Source organism: Protopterus annectens, chromosome 9.part0 (assembly GCF_019279795.1).
Source record: "Protopterus annectens isolate FY-2018-M chromosome 9.part0, PAN1.0, whole genome shotgun sequence".
NCBI lineage: Eukaryota > Metazoa > Chordata > Ceratodontiformes > Protopteridae > Protopterus > Protopterus annectens.
The window spans coordinates 292,132,898-292,152,200 of record NC_056743.1 but is presented as its reverse complement, the minus strand read 5'-3'; positions in this window follow the sequence as shown (position 1 = coordinate 292,152,200).

Here is a 19,303-nt window from a genome sequence, read left to right as displayed (position 1 = left end):
TGTTGTTACTGATATGCAGGTCAAACTTAAGATTGTTGTCAATAGTTATAAAAGCTTTGTGTGTGAAACCACATCAACTGAAGTATTGCTCAGAGAAGTAATAGCAAAGTTAGATGTGTCAGGAGAAAACTGTTTTGGTAAATATAGTAGAAGTTTATTTTTTTGGGGGGTTAAGCAGTAGGTGGTTGTTGGCGAGACAAGACTCAATAGAATTAAATGATTCTTGAATTAAGCTCTGTACATGACAAGTAGTCCTGGTGGAGCAGATTAATGCAGAGTCATCAGCACAATGAATTAGGCTAGCTTGTTTGGTGACAGTATTAAGATGGTTAATAAAAATGTTGAAGAGTAGTGGACCTAATGTTGAGCCTTGTGGTACCCCATTGCTGACTGGTAAGTAAGGAGAGAGGTTAGCGTTCCATTTGACATTTTGAAATATATTATAGAGATAGCTAGTGAACCATTGCAAGTATGTTTCAGTTAAGCCCAGAAGAGGCTGCTGAGATAAAAGTTTGGGGTGGGAGACAGTACCAAAGGCTTTAGATAGATCTATGAACAGAGAAAAGCAACGTTTCCTAAGTCAAGAGTTTTGTTGACAGTGTCAGTAAAAGACAGTAGAGAAGCGATAGTGCTATGTGCTGGTCTGAATCCATGTTGGGTGACAGAGCGAAGATTATTGTTAATTAGGTATTGAAAAAGTTGTTTATGGATTCATTTTTCCAGAAGTTTTGATAGTGGTGAAAGAATAGCAATTGCCCTAAAGTTACAAATTTCTGTGATGTGCTACCTTTGTGAAAGAGAAATATGAAGGATTTTTTCCACAATGAGGGGACATAAGCTTCCCTGATAGATCGATTAATTATTATGGAAACTGGGTAGGAAATTGAGACAGAAGACATTTTTAGGAATTCATTAGGAAGATTGTCTGCAGAGGGCAAACATGGCCTGAGCTTGCACAGGAGGGATTTGCTAAGGAAGTGAGAAGTGGTTGAAGTGAAAATCTGGAATAACATGTAATAGGAGGTTGAGAGAAATTAGAGGGTGACAGAGGGAAATTATTAGTTATAGAAGCTATGCTATTGCTGAAGTAAGAGTTAAAGTGAGATACTATGTCAGGAGAGGTACTACCATAAGAGGGTTGAGGGGAGGACTGACATCCTGGATGTAGAATGTTTTTGATAGTGTGGCACAAGGTTTTTGGATTGTATTTGTGCTGATCTTGTGGCTTTGCATAGATTTTTTTAATCTAAATTAACCTGTTTCTTTACAAGGTTACACACTGCTTTGAAATGCTATGCATTGTTATGAGTATTATGTTTTAAGTAAGTTGTCCAAACCTTTGCTCTGTTTTGCTTGTGTGAGATGGTATAGATAAAAAGCCAAGGAGTATAGTTAGTTTTGGCTCTTTCCTTCTGGTGGGAGCTAAACAGTCTAAAGTGTTTAAGAATGTAGAATTAAATTGTTCAACTGCATCATCCAGTGGCAAGTATTTAATTAAGGACCAATAAATAGAGTTTAATATATTTGTAAAGGCCTGCTGTTCAAAGTTGAATAGGTTTCGTACTCTCTTGTAGGTATGTTGTCTGCATGAATAAGCGATAAGTCTAGTTGTGCAGATTGGGTGGTGATCACTGATAGAGGTTGGAAGTGTTTCAGATTGAGAGAAATTGCTAGGATGGGAGATCAAAATCCAATCAATAATTGAGACATTTTGGTTTATGGAACTGGTAAAGGTTGAGTTACTAATTAGATAAGAAAATCCAAATAGGTTTATGCTATCTGTGGGGAATTGTAAGTTAAGTTTCTGCCAGTCACTTTTGACATCACCTAATATTACTTTTTCCAGAGAGAACATTTTTTACACCCATGATAGGATACTTTCCAGAGTTACTAAGTTATTGCCAGGGTTGAATGTATAAAGTTATAATGCAGAGACTTTTATGGATTTGTTGTTTAACCTAGGTGATCACTAGCTCAGCTTTGTCAAAGGGGGGTATGGATCGGTTGTGAGGGGTTAAGGAAATAGAATCAGGATACATTATTGTAACATCACCTTCTTTTCTTTGAAGATGATCAGTTCTGAACATATTAAGGCCAGGGAGAAGTACTTTGGTATCTTTTATGTGCAGTTTAAGCCAGGTTTCAGTGATTACTAGTATGTCAGAAGATTGTGCAGTTATCCAAGCAAGTTACTCAGAGATTTTATTGCACATGCTATGTGCATTTAAACAGATACATTTAAGCATATTTCATGAACCTAAAGTATGGTTTGATGATGGGAATTGAGTGATGTTGGGACCAGGATTAGGGTGGATGTCACCACATAGCTGGAGGAAATTCAAGATTATATTGCAAAGGTAAGATTTAATTTTGGTTACATTGTCAGTCATTTTAATGTTAAACAGGTATAGCTGTGTCTGACACTGTTTAGATTTGAAGAACAATATATCATCTGTGTGAAAGAGATGAGCAGTGATGGGTAGGGATTCGTGACTTGTGTTATTGGTGTAGGAGGTAGTGTCTGTAGGAGACCTTAGAACAGGTTGGACAAGGGCGAGATATGATGAAAGTAAAAAGAAGTAGAAGAGTATTAGTGACAGGAGAGTAAGAGGAATCATTTTAGATTAAGGATTATTCGAGAAGAAATCAGAAAAACCACATACGTGGACAATTGGAGTAGAGTAGTAAAGTTTGTAGTAATGAAGGAAGGGGAATAGTATATAGATAGGATACTAGTGTGATATTAATAGAAATATGTTGAGAGATGGAATGTATGGATGAGGAGGGTGGAGCTAACAGACAAAGGGGTGTGGTGGGGATAAGTTTAAATTTGGAGGTTGTTGGGCTGGGTGGGATTTGGGGGTAGGTTGAGTAGAAGAGTTAGCTTGAGCGGAGCAAGGATGAACAGAGCAGGTTGAGCCAGATACCGTGGCAGTCAGCAGAAAACACTCTAAGTCTGTACGTACATCTTATGAATGTCAAAGCCCTGTTTGTGCAGTGGGAAGCACCAAAAATAGGAATAGGACAGAATCTGTGTGGTTAACTAATCAGAATTCCAAAACAAGTGGGACTACCAACTGTTAAGGGAAATAACCAAACCTAGTAAATGGAAAAAGACTAGGGAAGTTGGTGCTGGGGTAAAAAAGCTAGGTAGAGATAATAGAAAGCTTAAGTGGAGGGGTAGAGCTGAAAATCAGCTCTAACCCTTTCTATAGATAGTATAGATATATAAATAGATACACTGTCAGTGAAACCCTTCCAAGATTTTCTGCTGATCTAAGGTTAACTTAGTTGTTCACTGAACAACTATGCTTTATTGGTTGATCAACCTTAGCCTACACATATAGTGTGGGTCCCTCTTCTAGTCTTGGCATTACCAGCACAGTCCTGTTAAATTAACCTGTTCCCTTCACTAATATAAGATACAGTAAAAGCCTGCTATGAAGGACAGGAAGTTTCTCATCATCTCTCTAGCCAGCCTGATAGACATAGGTGTCCTGTGGCAATGTACCAATTGTCTCATGTATATTGACAACTACTTAATCGTGAATCAAACAAAAAGCAAACCAGTCAAACCGAACTGATAAAATGAATAACTCCAACAGCAACAGGACCCGGAGCCAAAATTAAAATAAAATATTTAATTCCAATACACAACGTACACCAAACACGTAAAACCAAGCGCTTTCACCCGGCCACTGCCAGGCTTTTTCAAGGAATGAATACATGTAGAGGCCATCTCTTTACCATTAAATAACAATTTTCTAGGTCAGCTGATTGCCGATTAATTATCATCAATCAACTTAAAATCCACATTCAAATCCATTTAAAAAAATATATGTGCTTGTTTTTCTACGTAGTGTGTCAAAATTCCAGAATCAGTCATATACATAAAACTTAATCTAATATAAAAATAATAATTTGTAAACTAATAATTCTAAAATTAATCAACTATATATAAAAAGTTTTTTTAATTAATTATTACAAAAACATAAAATCTATTCAAAGTCTATCCCTTCTTAATTTCAAAACACACCCAATGTTAATACTTAAATACTTAATGTGAGAGATGTAGTTACACTATGAAATCGGAGGCAATACTCTCACATTAGTACAAGTTGAATGCCAAACAGGCTGTCAGCACACACTCACTTCCCAAGCTGAATAAGGACATGACACATAAACCCACATATGTGGATGTACTCACTAGTAACTTACCAAAAGATTAGAGGCCTCCCAAACAACAAATAAGCCCATAACGTGTAACCCCACAAAACCTAATGTGTTGGTGATAGATGACTACATTGTGAGATGCATGGATGTTCCTCTCTCCAGGCTGGGTAAAAAGTGGGTCATGGTTAGCTGTTTGTAAGATGCTAGGATCCATCAAGTCACTCAGCTAGAAGTACTGTTATGACTCCATAATAATCCTTGTGGTGGTGAATAACTTAAAACGTACCTCAGTGGACTATATGAAGTGAGGCATGACTTAGCTCTTACATTATTTGTCATGGGCAGGTATAAGCCTAGCCTTAAGCAGCATTCTACCTTCTCCAAGGAAGATGCCACAATACAAACAAAAATGACTGAATTTGACAACTGGCTGAGCTTCTGCTGTTAGTCCAAGGGGATATAACATCTGTCAGCCTGAGAAGATGTAGTCAACAGATCATGCTGTTTTGTCAGAGATAGTCAGCACCTGTCTCCTCTAGGCTTTTGGATACTAGAAATGGCATTAGCCACCCCTATTGTGCCTTTTTTAGGCAGTGTAAAAGTAACCAACCTCCCAACATAACAAATTCCTATCTAGATAAACTCATGCTTCTGCTGCTTAATGCTAGGAGTCTAAACAAGAAACTGCACTCCCTGGAAGTGGATTTTCCCCACTTTGGAAGATGCTGACATATGTGCAGTCACCGAGACATGGTTCAAAGGCACAGAATGCTCCTGGCCATAAAGGGCTACAATATCTTCCATGCAGTCAAACTACAAACTGATCAAGAAAGAACCAAAGGAGGAGGTTTATCTGTCTTCATTAAGGATAAGTACACCTCAAGACTGGTCAGAAAGTAAAATAGTATGATTCTCTTGAACTACTCTATGTCCAGTTAACTATAGGCAAAGCCTGCTATCACATCATAGCTAGCTATAGGTCACCCACTGTGAAATAGGAAAAGTGTACCACATTCCTGGACTTACAGGAGTCACTTGCCATACAGCCCAACACTTTCCTCATGGGTGATTTAATTATTTTATCATCGATTGAGAAACATAGATGACCATAAACATATTTGCTCAGAGGATCTTGGATTTTGACATTGCAAATGCTCTGGAACAACTAGTCAGCACACCCACAAGACACTTAAATGTCCTGGACATAGTAGTCACTAACATGGGAGAGCATTGCACTCCCCCCCCATGTGATGTCCTCCCTGGTAATCTTGGACCATTAATCAGTCTAGTTTGATGTAATTGTAAGACCAGATACCCCATCAAGCTCAAAAGTGCTTAAGAGTTTTTTAAGACAATTTACCTCCAACAAAGTGATGGTATAAGAAGTCTCAAAGCCCCCCTCGAATGCAGGTGTAGACCAATACCTTATATAACTTTAATCAGTTAAATAGAATCAGCTGTAACTGACCAGATTAAAACCCGGTCTTGCTGAAAAACCAAGCTACCCTAGCGGACCTGTATTATAAACTGGCTATATGAAAAGAGAAAGAAACTAATGTCCAATAACAAGAGGGAACTGGCTCAACAGAGAAAGAAATCCCTCTCTAGCCTAAACAAACAAATTAGAGATATTATCAAGTCATATAAAGCGAATTGCAAAGCAAAAATAGCCTCCCTAGCTAAAGATACTCACAAGGTATTCTTTAACTACATCCAAAATCTAAAAGGGAATACCCAGCTGTGTGCTGAACTGGTTGTGGATGGCACCAGCCATTCTCAACCAGAGTTAACAGCCAACCTGATAGCTGACAGATTTGGAGGAAACTTCACCCCCCCTTATCCCCTCCAGTTATCCCCCAAAGTATGCCTGCTACCATTCCTTAGCCTATTAGCTCAAGAAAGCAGGTCATTTTGACACTCTTCAAGTCAAACAAGAAACATGGCATCAATGGGACCAGACAACAACCCAAGTTGCCATTTAAATAACTTAAAACATAACCTAGCAGACCCACTTGGATCCCTGTTTAACTACAGCCTGAAAACTGGCTATGTTCTGCTGGAATGGAGGACAGCAACAGTAATCCATTTACACAAAGGCTGACCATCAACTGGCCATGAGAATTATAGGACCATAAGGTTGACTAGCCTCATCTGCAATGCAGTGTAAATAATCATTATAGGCCTTATTAACAAGGACATGGGTAGTCTCCAAACTCTGGACCCAACTCAGTTAAGATCAGTTAGAGGTAGATTATGCCTGTAAAACATGGTTGACATCTTTGAGAAAGTCACCAAGTCCCTCAACAAGGGAAATACAGTGCATACCACCTGTTTTTACCTAGCCAAGGAATTTGGCACAATCCTGTACTCAGGTATTATGGGGAAGCTTTACCAAATGGGAATTAACCCCTACATTACCAGGTGGGTAGCCAGTTTGGCTCACTGACATTACACAGACTGTTACAGTGAGTGACTTCACCTCTAGCAAAAGACCAGTCAACAGTGGTGTACCATGGGGTTCTGTGCTGGGCACCTTACTGTTCAGAATCTATTTCTCAGAAGTCCAAGAAAACTTGGACGGCTTGTGGCTGACCAAGTTTGCTGGTGATTGCAAATTGGGAGTAATCACTGGGTCCCCCAATGATGCTAATATACTGCAGACAAGGTCAATGCATACAAATGATTGTTGCCAAAGCCACAGATTAAATCTAAATGCAAAAAAATGCATTATTCCCTTTGGAAAGCTAACATATACACCAAGAAGGAGGTGTTCTGATCTTCAGCAGGTTGAACTATGGACAAATGATGCTCTACAATTCACTCTTCATCCACCTGTAGGTTATCTGATTGATTATACAGTACTAATAATTTGTATAGCTTTTCCCTTTATTTTCTTATTATTTTAGTCTTCAGTCCTTGTTTTGTCCCCCTGGCTCTGTCTTTTTCAGAGTCAAGGAAGGCAAATTGGAGCACTGCTGGAATCTCTGCTGTTTCTCTTTCCTTCTTAATGCTACACTGTTTTTTCTTTCTCTTGCTGTATGAATTGATAGCCACTATTTTTTACAATTTCTGTTGCATCAATAAGCTTTCGGCCTGCTCTTACAGAGTGCAAGCCCCAAACCTACTGTATAATCATAACTGATTGCAGATTATACCATGACTGCCGAAAAACGTGCACGCTGATTGGCCAGCGTGCCCGTTGTAAATCGAGTTATACTAATGGAAAAAGGTCCGGTCGCCCGGACTTTTTTCCATTAGTATAACACGTTTTTTTAAAACACTGTCTCGCTATGTTAAATGGGTTTAACATAGTGAGACAGCTTTAAAATAAGCAATGGAGATCTCCGTTGCTTATTTTAAAGATGTCTCGCTATGTTAAACCCATTTAACATAGCGAGACAGTGTTTTACCCTCCATTGCTTATTTTAAAGCTGTCTCACTATGTTAAACCCATTTAACATAGCGAGACAGTGTTTTAAAAAAAAGCAACGAAGAAAGCAAGATCTCCGTTGCTTTTTTTTAGTGTTTCGCTATGTTAAATGAGTTTAACATAGCGAGACAGTTTTAAATAAGCAACGGACATCTCCGTTGCTTATTTTAAAACTGTCTCGCTATGTTAAACTCATTTAACATAGCTAAACAAAAAGCAACAGAGATCTTGCTTTCTCCGTTTTTGCCCACAACTCTGATGTACTGCGCAGGCGCAGTACATCAGAACTGCCGCGGATGCCAGACATCTGCGGAAGGGCAGTAAACAGGCATTGTACTATGCCATTATTTAAGAAAAGTAATAGTTTCTTTTCTTAAATAATGTCATGGTATAATAGCAATAACCCACTTCTGGGTGTGGGTAATGCTAAATTTACCCACGGTTGGCTTTGTTTGGTACCACGCCAACCGTGGTTAAATTTAGCATTACCCACACCCAGGTGTGGGTTACTGCTATAGTATTGTATCATCAAACCAAAAATGCGCATATAATCTAGATAGCAACAGCTGAATGTGGCTATAATTGTGTATGTGGCAAGGCAGTGCTGTTGACTATTTAATAATAATAGTAAAAATATAACAGTGGATTAGACAACTCTGAAGTAGAAGACCCAATATCCTGTACTACTGTAAAATGCACCCTGCATTTCTAATTACCCTAACCTCCTATGCCCCATTGCTCTTTTATCTGGTCCTTTTACTTACAGATAGAGACACTAAGCTTGCCTTATAGTTACCACAGCTTCTTTCTTTTCCATTTGGAAACTTTATGACATCACACTTATCTTCTTCTTTTCTGCTTTATAAGATGTACACAGCAACTTTTGTTTCTTTCGTTCTTCTTTTCATCTGCCATAAATTATAATTCACCAGCACCCTAATTGTTTCACCTTTCACAATATACTGTCACTTACCTATTTTTGGAGCCTAGCAGATTGTTTTGGTAAAGGAGATGTGTTCTGTAAGGTCTAGCCTTGCTTTTTTGCCCTCCCTATGTTTTGTCTCACGTTGTTCTACGGTATCCCAAATTCCAGTCATCCCTCCCCTTTACTCTTCATTCATAAGTCATGTGACACTTTCAGCTACATCCACCAATTGCATCCCAGTCCTATAATTTTTTATCTTCTCTTTTACTTTTCTTATAACAAACACCTTCTACCTATGTTTTCATGCATTCTACTTCCTGCCATACTTTTCCTACTTTCTCTCCTACCTTATATATCACCCAGACTTTCTCACAGTGCTATATTTCCATGATACTTCTGTCAGATAATACAAAACCATATTTCTATCTACTGCTTCAGCCTCCAGTATTTCTTTCCTGACAACTGGTAAACAATATCTTTAAAGATTCACATAAACTGCATATGAACCTCTCCAACCATTTCTGCCTTCCTCATTCATACTATTTCGCAAAGCTAACTTTACAGTCACTGACCTCACCATTTACTTTCCCTCAGCCATAGTTTTATTTACTATACATCTAGCTCTGTGTATACATACCAGTACGCATACCTACTACTTCTTTTTTCTCTGTTTCCAAGCAGCCTCACTATCCACATCTCAGCTAGCTCTGAAAAGTCCAAACATATACTGTCAGCTTCCCCTGATTTAAACTGCTATCTCCATTGTAACTACTTCTATTACTCTATCCTAGGTTCATAGGTGTACTTCTATTACTCTATCCAAGGTTCATAGGTGTACTTCTATTACTCTATCCAAGGTTCATAGATGTACTTCTATTACTCTATCCTAGGTTCATAGGTGTACTTCCACTACTCTATCCTAGGTTCATAGGTGTACTTCTATTACTCTATCCTAGGTTCATAGGTGTACTTCTATTACTTTTTCCTAGGTTCATAAGTGTACTTCTACTACTATATCCTAGGTTCATAGTTGTACTTATATTACTCTATCTTAAGTTCATAGGTGTACTTCTATTACTCTATCCTAAGTTCACAGGTGTACTTCTATTACTCTATCCTAGGTTCATAAGTGTACTTCTATTACTCTATCCTAGGTTCATAGGTGTACTTCTATTACTCTCTCCTAGGTTCATAGGTGTACTTCTATTACTCTATCCTAGGTTCATAGGTGTACTTCTATTACTCTATCCTAGGCTCATAGGTGTACTACTACTACTCTATCCTAGGTTCATAGGTGTACTTCTATTACTCTATCCTAGGTTCATAGGTGTACTTCTGTTACTCTATCCTAGGTTCATAGGTGTACTTCTATTACTCTATCCTAGGTTCGTAGGTGTACTTCTATTACTCTATCCTAGGTTCATAGGTGTACTTCTATTACTCTATCCTAGGTTCATAGATGTATACTAGGCTAATGACCACACAATCCTTTTTAAGACTGGCCATGCCTCTGAAATATATCTGGCACATTTGCGGAACAGTGCTTATTCCAAGGGGTATATGTAAGCTTAAGGTTGAGTAGTCAAGCATTTCAAGATGGCCTTTGTCCACTGGGGATATAGTGCCAGAGAAGGGGTGACTTTTCAGTTACATTTGATTGGGTTAGGGAATAAATCTGCTTTGCAATGATGTGAAACTCTTTGGCATACATACCACTCCTCCAACTTATCCTAGTCATGTCACAAGCAAAGTTTAAATTCTTTAATTGGGTAATTCTGACACAGATGTTGCCCGTTCAATTCTCAGTTAGAGCATCTTCTGTGTGGCGACATGCGTGAATGGGCATTCCTTCATTGAAGGTCATGCGTTAGGCCCGGCAAGCCAGCACGTCAAAATCTACTGCCAATCATTAGCGGACCGGAGTTCCACTGTGGCGACCCCTAACCGGGAAAAGCCGAAAGAAACAAACAAACATATATATATATATATATATATATATATATATATATATATATATATATTTTTTTTTGCAGATATGCAGAAGGTCCATCAGAGCTGGATTTAAGGAAGCCTTGTATGCCAGGCATAGATTGATCACTCGTTGACAGTCTGTGGGATACCAAGTACAGGGATAGTGCTTTGAGACAATCCATGTAGGACATGTTATTGTGCACTGTATACTTTTTATGAATAACTCCCATGGAAAATTCAGTTGTTGCGTGTGCCTGGTCTGTTGGTGTCAGATATCAAAACTCTATTCATAAACATCACCATTACAGACAAATATGCAGTCTTTCTGCTTTCTGTAATGAAGCTTCTGTTTGACAGCCTAAACTTGTAACCAGAATGTCCCAAAAACCCTCCTATTATATGAAACTGGTTTTGAATTTAACAGAGACTTTCTAAATATTGCTAATGAACATGCTGATCTCAGGACAAAACGAGCTAAAGGTAACCAGTGTCATTGCTATCAGATAATACAAAACAATTCAGTCTCAAAGCTTGGAAAATGGATACAAAATAAGACAAAAAATACAGAATTTTACATGCTTCTGTCCTTGATACTCTAAGTACCACATCAAACTGGACAAAAAAGTTAATACGTTATACTTCAAAATAGCCATCGAAAAAGCCAAAACTTTTTTATACCTCAAAAAATCTTTTACACCATGGTCAGGCTAATCAACCAACCACATCAATGTTTTGCCAGAATGATAACATTGCCACTCAGCATAAACCTCACTTCATGGAAACAGTAGCTTCTTTAATAAATGGTACAACCTTTTTTACTCTCCTAATTCTTCCAGAAATAGACAATGACCCTAATATCTTCAACTTCTTAGCAATTCCAACCTCTACCATGAATATGCTGAAGCATAACAAGCTCTACTTCAAAAGTCCAGATTAAATACCTGTTTTATTTCAAAACTGATGCAGATGCTTTGGCCAGACCAGTTTCTGTCCTCATTAACCTTTCGCGCAAACTATGACAAGGTTCTCTGGAAACAGTCCTTCATGCTAGCCCTACATGAAGGTGGAAAACACTCTAATTTCTTAAGCTATCTCCACTGTATAAAATATTCAGGAAATGTATTCAGTCACAACCTTATAAATGCCTCACTAACAATATTACCATTCTAACTTAATATGGTTATCATTTCAGTCCGTGTCCCGCTATTGCCATTCTTAGTTGTACTTATGCAGTAACCCTCAGCAGAAAACAGGTTACTTGGCTTTATCTTTTTTTCTTGACCTTTCCAGAGCATTCAGTATTGCCTTCCATCAGAACCTTTTGCATAAACTCTTATCACTGGGTCCAGTACTCATGCTTTCATTGTTATTTTTCTAATATGTAACAAGAAGAAAAATGGCAAAATGATGCCTCGTCTTATCTAGCCATATTTGTATGTATACCCAAAGCATACATTCTTGGTCCTTAATTTTTAACATTTTCATAAATGAGCTTCATAAATCATTTAAACAGATTACAATGCACTACAATAGTTCCATGCGCAGATAAGTCCACTCTCATATCCTCTGACCAAAACCTAGGCAAACTTCAGCAAATCACCCCTAACTTTTTCTCATCCATTGAAGCCTGGCAGGATAATTGTCAACTACTCCACTATATTAAGTAATAGTATTTAGTTTTAAGTAACTCTTGGAACAGATGGCTCTTTTTTTGTATTATGCTACACAATAGCACCAAATCTGAAGTGGTGCTACCTAGGAGTATCTAAGAGTAATCGTGGATGACCAAATTAAATTTGAGCAACATTTTTTTTACAGTAAGCTAATCAAAGGAAGGACACTCAGCAAACTCGGAGCTACAATATATAACATTAAGTATCCTGTTTTTTGTTTATTTTGTTCTTTATTTCTTTGTTGTTTATAGCACTTTGTGTACTGTGTATTTTTTCTAGCTAGTTTCACTGTGTGTGAGGTATTAACTGGAAATTGTCCACTCTTATTAAGCATCTGTTGGGTTGTTTGTTTATGATAACTTGTTGCAGTTAAACACTTTTTTTCTAGTGGCTCCTTTAGCTGTTTTCTAGTGGCTCCTTTAGCTGTTTAAACTTTCATTTAAAGGCTCACTGCTGCTTTTCAGCTGTGAGTAACATTTCTACAGTTTGTTCCAAGTAGTGGGAATATTTGTAGCATTTCCATATTCAGGCTTGTATTTGGGCCTAGTGTTTGTGGAGGCTGTGTGTGTGAGCACATAATTCAGGTCTTCTTGTTTTAGCCAAAGCCATCAGGCATTTCAGTGAGAGAGAATTGTTTGAGGTCATTGGCTGACTGAGGTCTCCTGGACTACAGCTTAGACTAAGCACCTCATTGGTTCTTTTGAGATTTCTTTCTTAAAAGCTGTCTCAGGTTTCAACTTTCTGTTACCTAAGAAGCTCAGTTGTGAGGGTTCAGCCATTTTACAGTGAGCTAATCGAAGGAAGGACACTCAGCAAACTCGGAGCTACAATATATAACATTAAGTATCCTGTTTTTGTTTATTTTGTTCTTTATTTCTTTGTTGTTTATAGCACTTTGTGTACTGTGTATTTTTTCTAGCTAGTTTCACTGTGTGTGAGGTATTAACTGGAAATTGTCCACTCTTATTAAGCATCTGTTGGGTTGTTTGTTTATGATAACTTGTTGCAGTTAAACTCTTTTTTCTAGTGGCTCCTTTAGCTGTTTAAAACTTTCATTTAAAGGCTCACTGCTGCTTTTCAGCTGTGAGTAACATTTCTGCAGTTTGTTGGTGGCTTTGCAGTTGCCCGCCCCTAGTGTAAATTTGATCTGGGACCCTCCTCCCAGTCTAGTGTCATTACCTCATTCTACCCAGTACAGGGGGAGCATTTGAGAAGGCCAATCAGCTTAGTTTCTGCTACTCCTTTCTTTCTCTCTTTCCTTTCTCTCTTTCCAAACAAACAAAAAAAAAATGTATCTGCTTTTACTGTATTTGTGTTTTTTCCTACTTTATTTTGCTTTTGTGTCATCTTAAAAGTACTCAATTGTATTTATTACTGCTTGGTGTAACTCATTCTAAGCCTTTTAGTTTAAGCACCTGGGCTTCAGACCAGTTTTACATTAGGAAGGTTTGTGGTCTGCACTGCAGTGGCAGAACAGGTAGCTTACATCCTTCTAAGTTGGGAACTGCTGATTGAGAGCTCAGTGTCTGTTATTCTAAAAGTGTATTAGTTCTGGTTTAAGCACTTGGGCTTCAGGCCAGTTATTTTACGTTAAGAAGGATTGCGGTCTGCACTCTTGTGGGAGGAGAGGCTGGACTCTGCCCTTCTGAGCAGGGAATTTCTGGTTAAAGGCTTATACTGCCTGCATATTCTAACTGTTTCTTACTGAAATTGGTACACCTTGTTTGCTGTAGCATAGACTAGATCCAGGCCTGCTGGATCTAGCTTTATTTGTATGCTTGTTGTTTGTTTATTTCCCTGAAACGCTAATTCCACCTAAAATGCGGCCTTTTAGCACTTCTGTGGATCCCTAGTGATATCTGCATTGCTTACTGTACTTATTTCCTTGTTTCACTTGAAAGAAAGTTGCTGTTTGTCGTTTTTGCATTTAAGTTACCTGTAACACATTGCATTTAAGTTACCTGGCACTTGCTCACTAAAGCAATTATATAAGTCAGCTCTAAAAAATTAAAAGCACTACACCCTCACAAACTCCCCTTGAGTACCTTGTTCCCCATTGGCCCTTTTTTCAATTATAAAGGAATTCCCAATACTATTCTAGCATGTCCAAAGGTCAGTTGTCAATCTCCTCTCCAGTCCAGCTGGTGTATCTGGGAATCTTGAGGCAATGTTACAACTGCCTCATGTACACAGACAATCCTCTCCTCCTCCCAACAAATTCCAACACATGTGAGAGATGCAACCATATAGCCAAACTGGAGGCTAAGCTCTCTCAACTCAGTACTGGCGTAACCAGTCAGGAGGAGAAGGAAACCACACTCACTACAATTCCAGTCTCACATAGACCTACCACGACAACAAACCAAACACATAAACACACAAAAACATACTCAGAGGCTCTAAATAAAAATCTGCCTAAGCAGCAGAGACCTCCAAAGCAGACACTCAAGCAACCGCTACCCCAAAACAAAACACGTGCAACACATAGCTCACAAAGCCAGTGTGCCGAACAGTCATAGCCCTTAAGGCTAAACAACACACCTGATACACTTGTAATAGGTGACTATCGTCAGGCACACTGATGTCCCGCTCACCAGGCTGAACAAGGAGAAGGTCACGGTGAGCTGCCTGTCGGGCGCTAGGATCCGCCACATAACACAAGCACTCAGGTCACACCAAGGCAAGTACAAATATGACTCAGTCATTGTCCATGCTGGTGTGAATGACCTGAGATGTACCTCCCTGGACTACATGAAAAGAGACATAGAGGAGCTCTCTGAGCATGTAGCCCAGGCCGGTATGACCCTGATCTTGAGTAGCATCTTACCCTCACCAAGAATGATGCCACAATATGAAGACAAGATGATCAATTTCAACAATTGGCTTAAGTGTTGGTGTCATTCAAGGGGGATCTAATGCCTGTCAGCCTGGGATGACATGCTCGACAAGCCACGATGCTTCGCTAGGGACGGCTTGCACCTGTCACCCCTGGGCTTTCGGATATTGGCAAAGGCTCTTGCTACCCCCATAGTGCCTTTTTTAGGCAAGGCTCAAAAGACAAACCCACCTCCATAGGTATCACAGGGGATAAGAAACTAAGAGTAATGCTACTCAACGCCAGAAATCTAAACCTCAAGATGCATGCACTCGAAACTCTCCTTAGCATGGAGAACATCGATATCTGTGCAGTAACAGAAACCTGGTTCGAGGCTCCCGAGAGCACCCCAGCACTACCAGGTTATACCTCATACCATGCTTTTCGGCCCCAAAACTTGGACCGAACCACAAAAGGAGGGGGAGTATCAATATTCGTCAAAGATACCCACACCTCCAGGTTGGTGGCACAGCACGAAGCATCAGAGACTATCCATGTGCAACTAACTGTGGGTAAAACTGCCTTCCAGTTTATAGCCTGCTACAAACCACCCTCCCAAACACAGGAACCCCACTTGGCCTTCCTGAGAATACTGGAAAATATGAAGGTCTCTCCAAACACCATTATACTGGGCGACTTCAACTACCCAAACATAGACTGGGAGCATTACTCTAGCTCCAACACCCTAGCCCAAAGGTTCCTAGAATTTATAAACTCAAATGCTATGGAACAACTTGTTACCACTCCCACAAGAGGGGAAAACATACTGGACCTGATCATCACCAACATGGGGACACTATGCTCCAGACCAGAAGTGTATCCCTCACTGGTAAGATCAGACCATAAACTAATCTCACTGGATATTCACATCCCGACCCCACCCCCTGCCCAGAAAACCACAGTGAAAAACTTCTCTAAAGCAAATTTCACACACCTCAAAACCAAGGCAAAATCCTTCAAAGCCCCCGGGCTTGTGGAAAATATGGCCCAGACCGAAGAATCCTTTATAAACGCATTCTATGAACACCCTCAGGAATGCATGGATCATACAATCCCAAATAAAACCAAGACCCAATCCTCCAAAGGCAGACGTCCTGTCTGGTGGACCCCAGCCATAAACAAACTATACAATAGAAGGAGGAAGCTACTACATGATAGAGCAAAATCCCAAAAAGGGAAGGCATCTCTGATCAGTATTAGCAAAAAACTACGGGCACTCATAAAATCGTCTAAGGCCAGCTTCGAGAGAAAAATTGCACAGGACACTAAGGATAATCACAAGGCTTTCTTTAGTTATGTTAGGAACCTGGGTGGGAATTCCCAGATATGCTCAGAATTAGTCCAAAATGACAAAAAATACACCAAGCCCACAGAAATTGCCAACATTCTAGCTGACAGGTTCAGTGCAAACTTCTCCCCCCTCTCCCCACCAAAAGGGCAAATATCTATCCCAACAGAGTGCTGCTCCCCTGACATCTCAGATGCTCAGGTAAGAGCCGCCCTCTCCAAAGCAAAAAACACAGCATCAGTGGGACCAGATGGTGTTCCAGGCTGCGTCCTACATGAACTCCAAGAAGAGCTAAACCCAAACATAAAACTATTGTTCAATATTAGCCTTACTACAGGATATGTACCCAAAGAGTGGCGTACAGCAACAGTGGTCCCTCTCCACAAAGGTGGTGCCTCAACGGATCCTGGAAACTATCGCCCCATAAGCCTGACTAGCTTGCTCTGCAAAGCTATGGAAAGGATCATCATGGACCTCATAAATAAAGATATTGGGGACCTACAGACACTGGATCCTACCCAGTTTGGCTTTGTTAAGGGCAGATCCTGCCTCTTAAACCTGGTTGATTTCTTTGAAACAGTCACCAAGGCCATTGACGAGGGGAAGGTGGTCCACACAGCCTACCTGGACCTCGCAAAAGCCTTCGATACAATACCCCACTCGGGCGTTATAGATAAGCTCACCAGCTTAAATATAAACCCCTATGTCACTAGATGGGTTGCAAACTGGCTCAAGGACAGAACCCACATGGTTAGAATTGCTGGAGCCATGTCAGACTCCAAACCAGTTACAAGTGGCGTCCCACAAGGCTCAGTCCTGGGACCTCTCTTGTTCGGTATATATTTCTCGGTGGTACAGGCCAACACGGAAGGACTGTGGATGACCAAGTTCGCAGATGACTGCAAACTGGGCGCCATAATCAACTCTCCAGCCGACACAAGCATCCTCCTAAAGGGCCTCATAGAAACAGACAACTGGTGCCAGAGCCATGGCCTCAAGCTAAACGCCAAAAAGTGTATAGTCATTCCCTTTGGCAAAAACAAAGTGCCCACAAATTACCACATAGGTGGTAATCCATTAAGTACAGAAGAAGTCATTAGGGACCTGGGGACCCAAGTTGATAGCAATCTCTCATTTGACAACCACGTGGCCAAAGTGGTTAGAAAAACATTTTATATAGCCCACCTAATCATGAAGGGATTCACATCTAGATCAGGGGAGGTCATCGTACCTCTTTACTCATCCCTCATCAGGCCCATAATTGAGTACAATGCCCCTTTTGGGATGTACCTTACCAGACACCTTTAGCAACTGGAAAGACCCCAAAACTACCTCACCAAGAGGATCAAAGGGCTCAAACAGATGCCATATGCTGCCCGGTTAAAGAAACTCCAGCTCTACTCAGTGGCATACCGCCTGCTCAGAGGCGATCTGTGCCTGACGTATAAAGCCATGTCCAACCCGGAATTAATGGACATGCTGCACCTCAGAAAATCCAAATCCCATCGAGCTACGCGCTTGAGAGACTTGAACTTCAGCACTGAAATAAATAGGACATGCTGGAGGGACAGATTCATAACCCAGAGGCTCCCTTCACTCTGGAATAAAATCCCAATCCAGGTTAGGCAGAGTCCCACATTGACTCTCTTCAGGAGGAATCTTGATGAGTGGATGGGAGATCGTAGGTTTACCCCGGCTATCACTTCTGTGTCACTGTTAGACAGAGGCACAGTATACTAACCTCAAAAAAAGGCATAGCAAAATTAATTTAAAATGGGTGGCGAAAGCCAAACACACTCTGGCTAGGCTTATAAATGCCCTAGGGCAGATAGCCTAGTATGAACCTATGAACCTATACATGACTACTTTAAAAGCCCGACAAATCTCAAATTCCTGTATAGGGCCAGTCTTTATCTCAGTGATTCTGCTAGGCAAAATGGATCTATCAACTTCCCTCACTTCCATATATATCTGCAAGTTATTCATAAAAACAAACAAGAAGAACAGTATAAGAAAGTGACAAAACTTACTTACACCAAACCATCCCTACAAGCGTAAACACTGCATAGCTCTTAAACAGCTAAATGAGACTGAACTACCACACTACCTAACATGCACACAGAAAGCTGCAACTCACAAACTCATCTATAAGCCTGATAACTCTTGTTATTTACATAATGGCATCCAGCACTAGTCTTTAAGTAGAACTTTATGTTCAGGGGACAACCTTCTATTTGTCACAACAAAATCCAACAACAATGCCAGTGAATTTCTGTATACTAACTATGTCTCCAAAATCTGAAACTCCTCTGTTTTATAGCTGAAACATATACACAACTGTAAGTTGTTCAGCTTCTTTCTAGAATAGTACCTGATGGAATTATGGCTGCACTTACATTCAGCTTCCAAGAGTTATCCAAGTAACATTCTATATTTATAGTTTCATGCTTGTGTTATTGTTTATCTAGCTACTTATATAGTACAATTCAGATGAAGCTTTTATAAATAATGGTTGTATCAGTTTTACTCACTATTTTCACTTTTCTTCATTTTCACTGTTAAATAGTGCTTTTACATATCATCTCCTATCTACTTTCTACTTCTAGATCTATTTCTCTCTCTAGATTTAATTTATATTTATTTTTCATTTCTCTATGCGTATGATTCTCTTTTTTTCTCTCCCACTGATATATATCTCTGGCACATTCTATAACTTCCATCCACTATCAAGTTTTCTATATAAGACTTGTTTTTCTTTCATTTGAAGCTTTCACTCCCTCTTCTTTAATCTTCCTCCCATTTGCTAAGACAAGACAAAAGTAAGATTATGTAGAAACTCACTTGTATTCAGCACCCTTTATTGGTTAAATTTCAAATGTCTAAATTACTACACATAGACATTTTACTCACGTCTAATGCATTTTGCAATTGCTTAATTGTTGATCAAATAACTGTTATAAAATTTTAC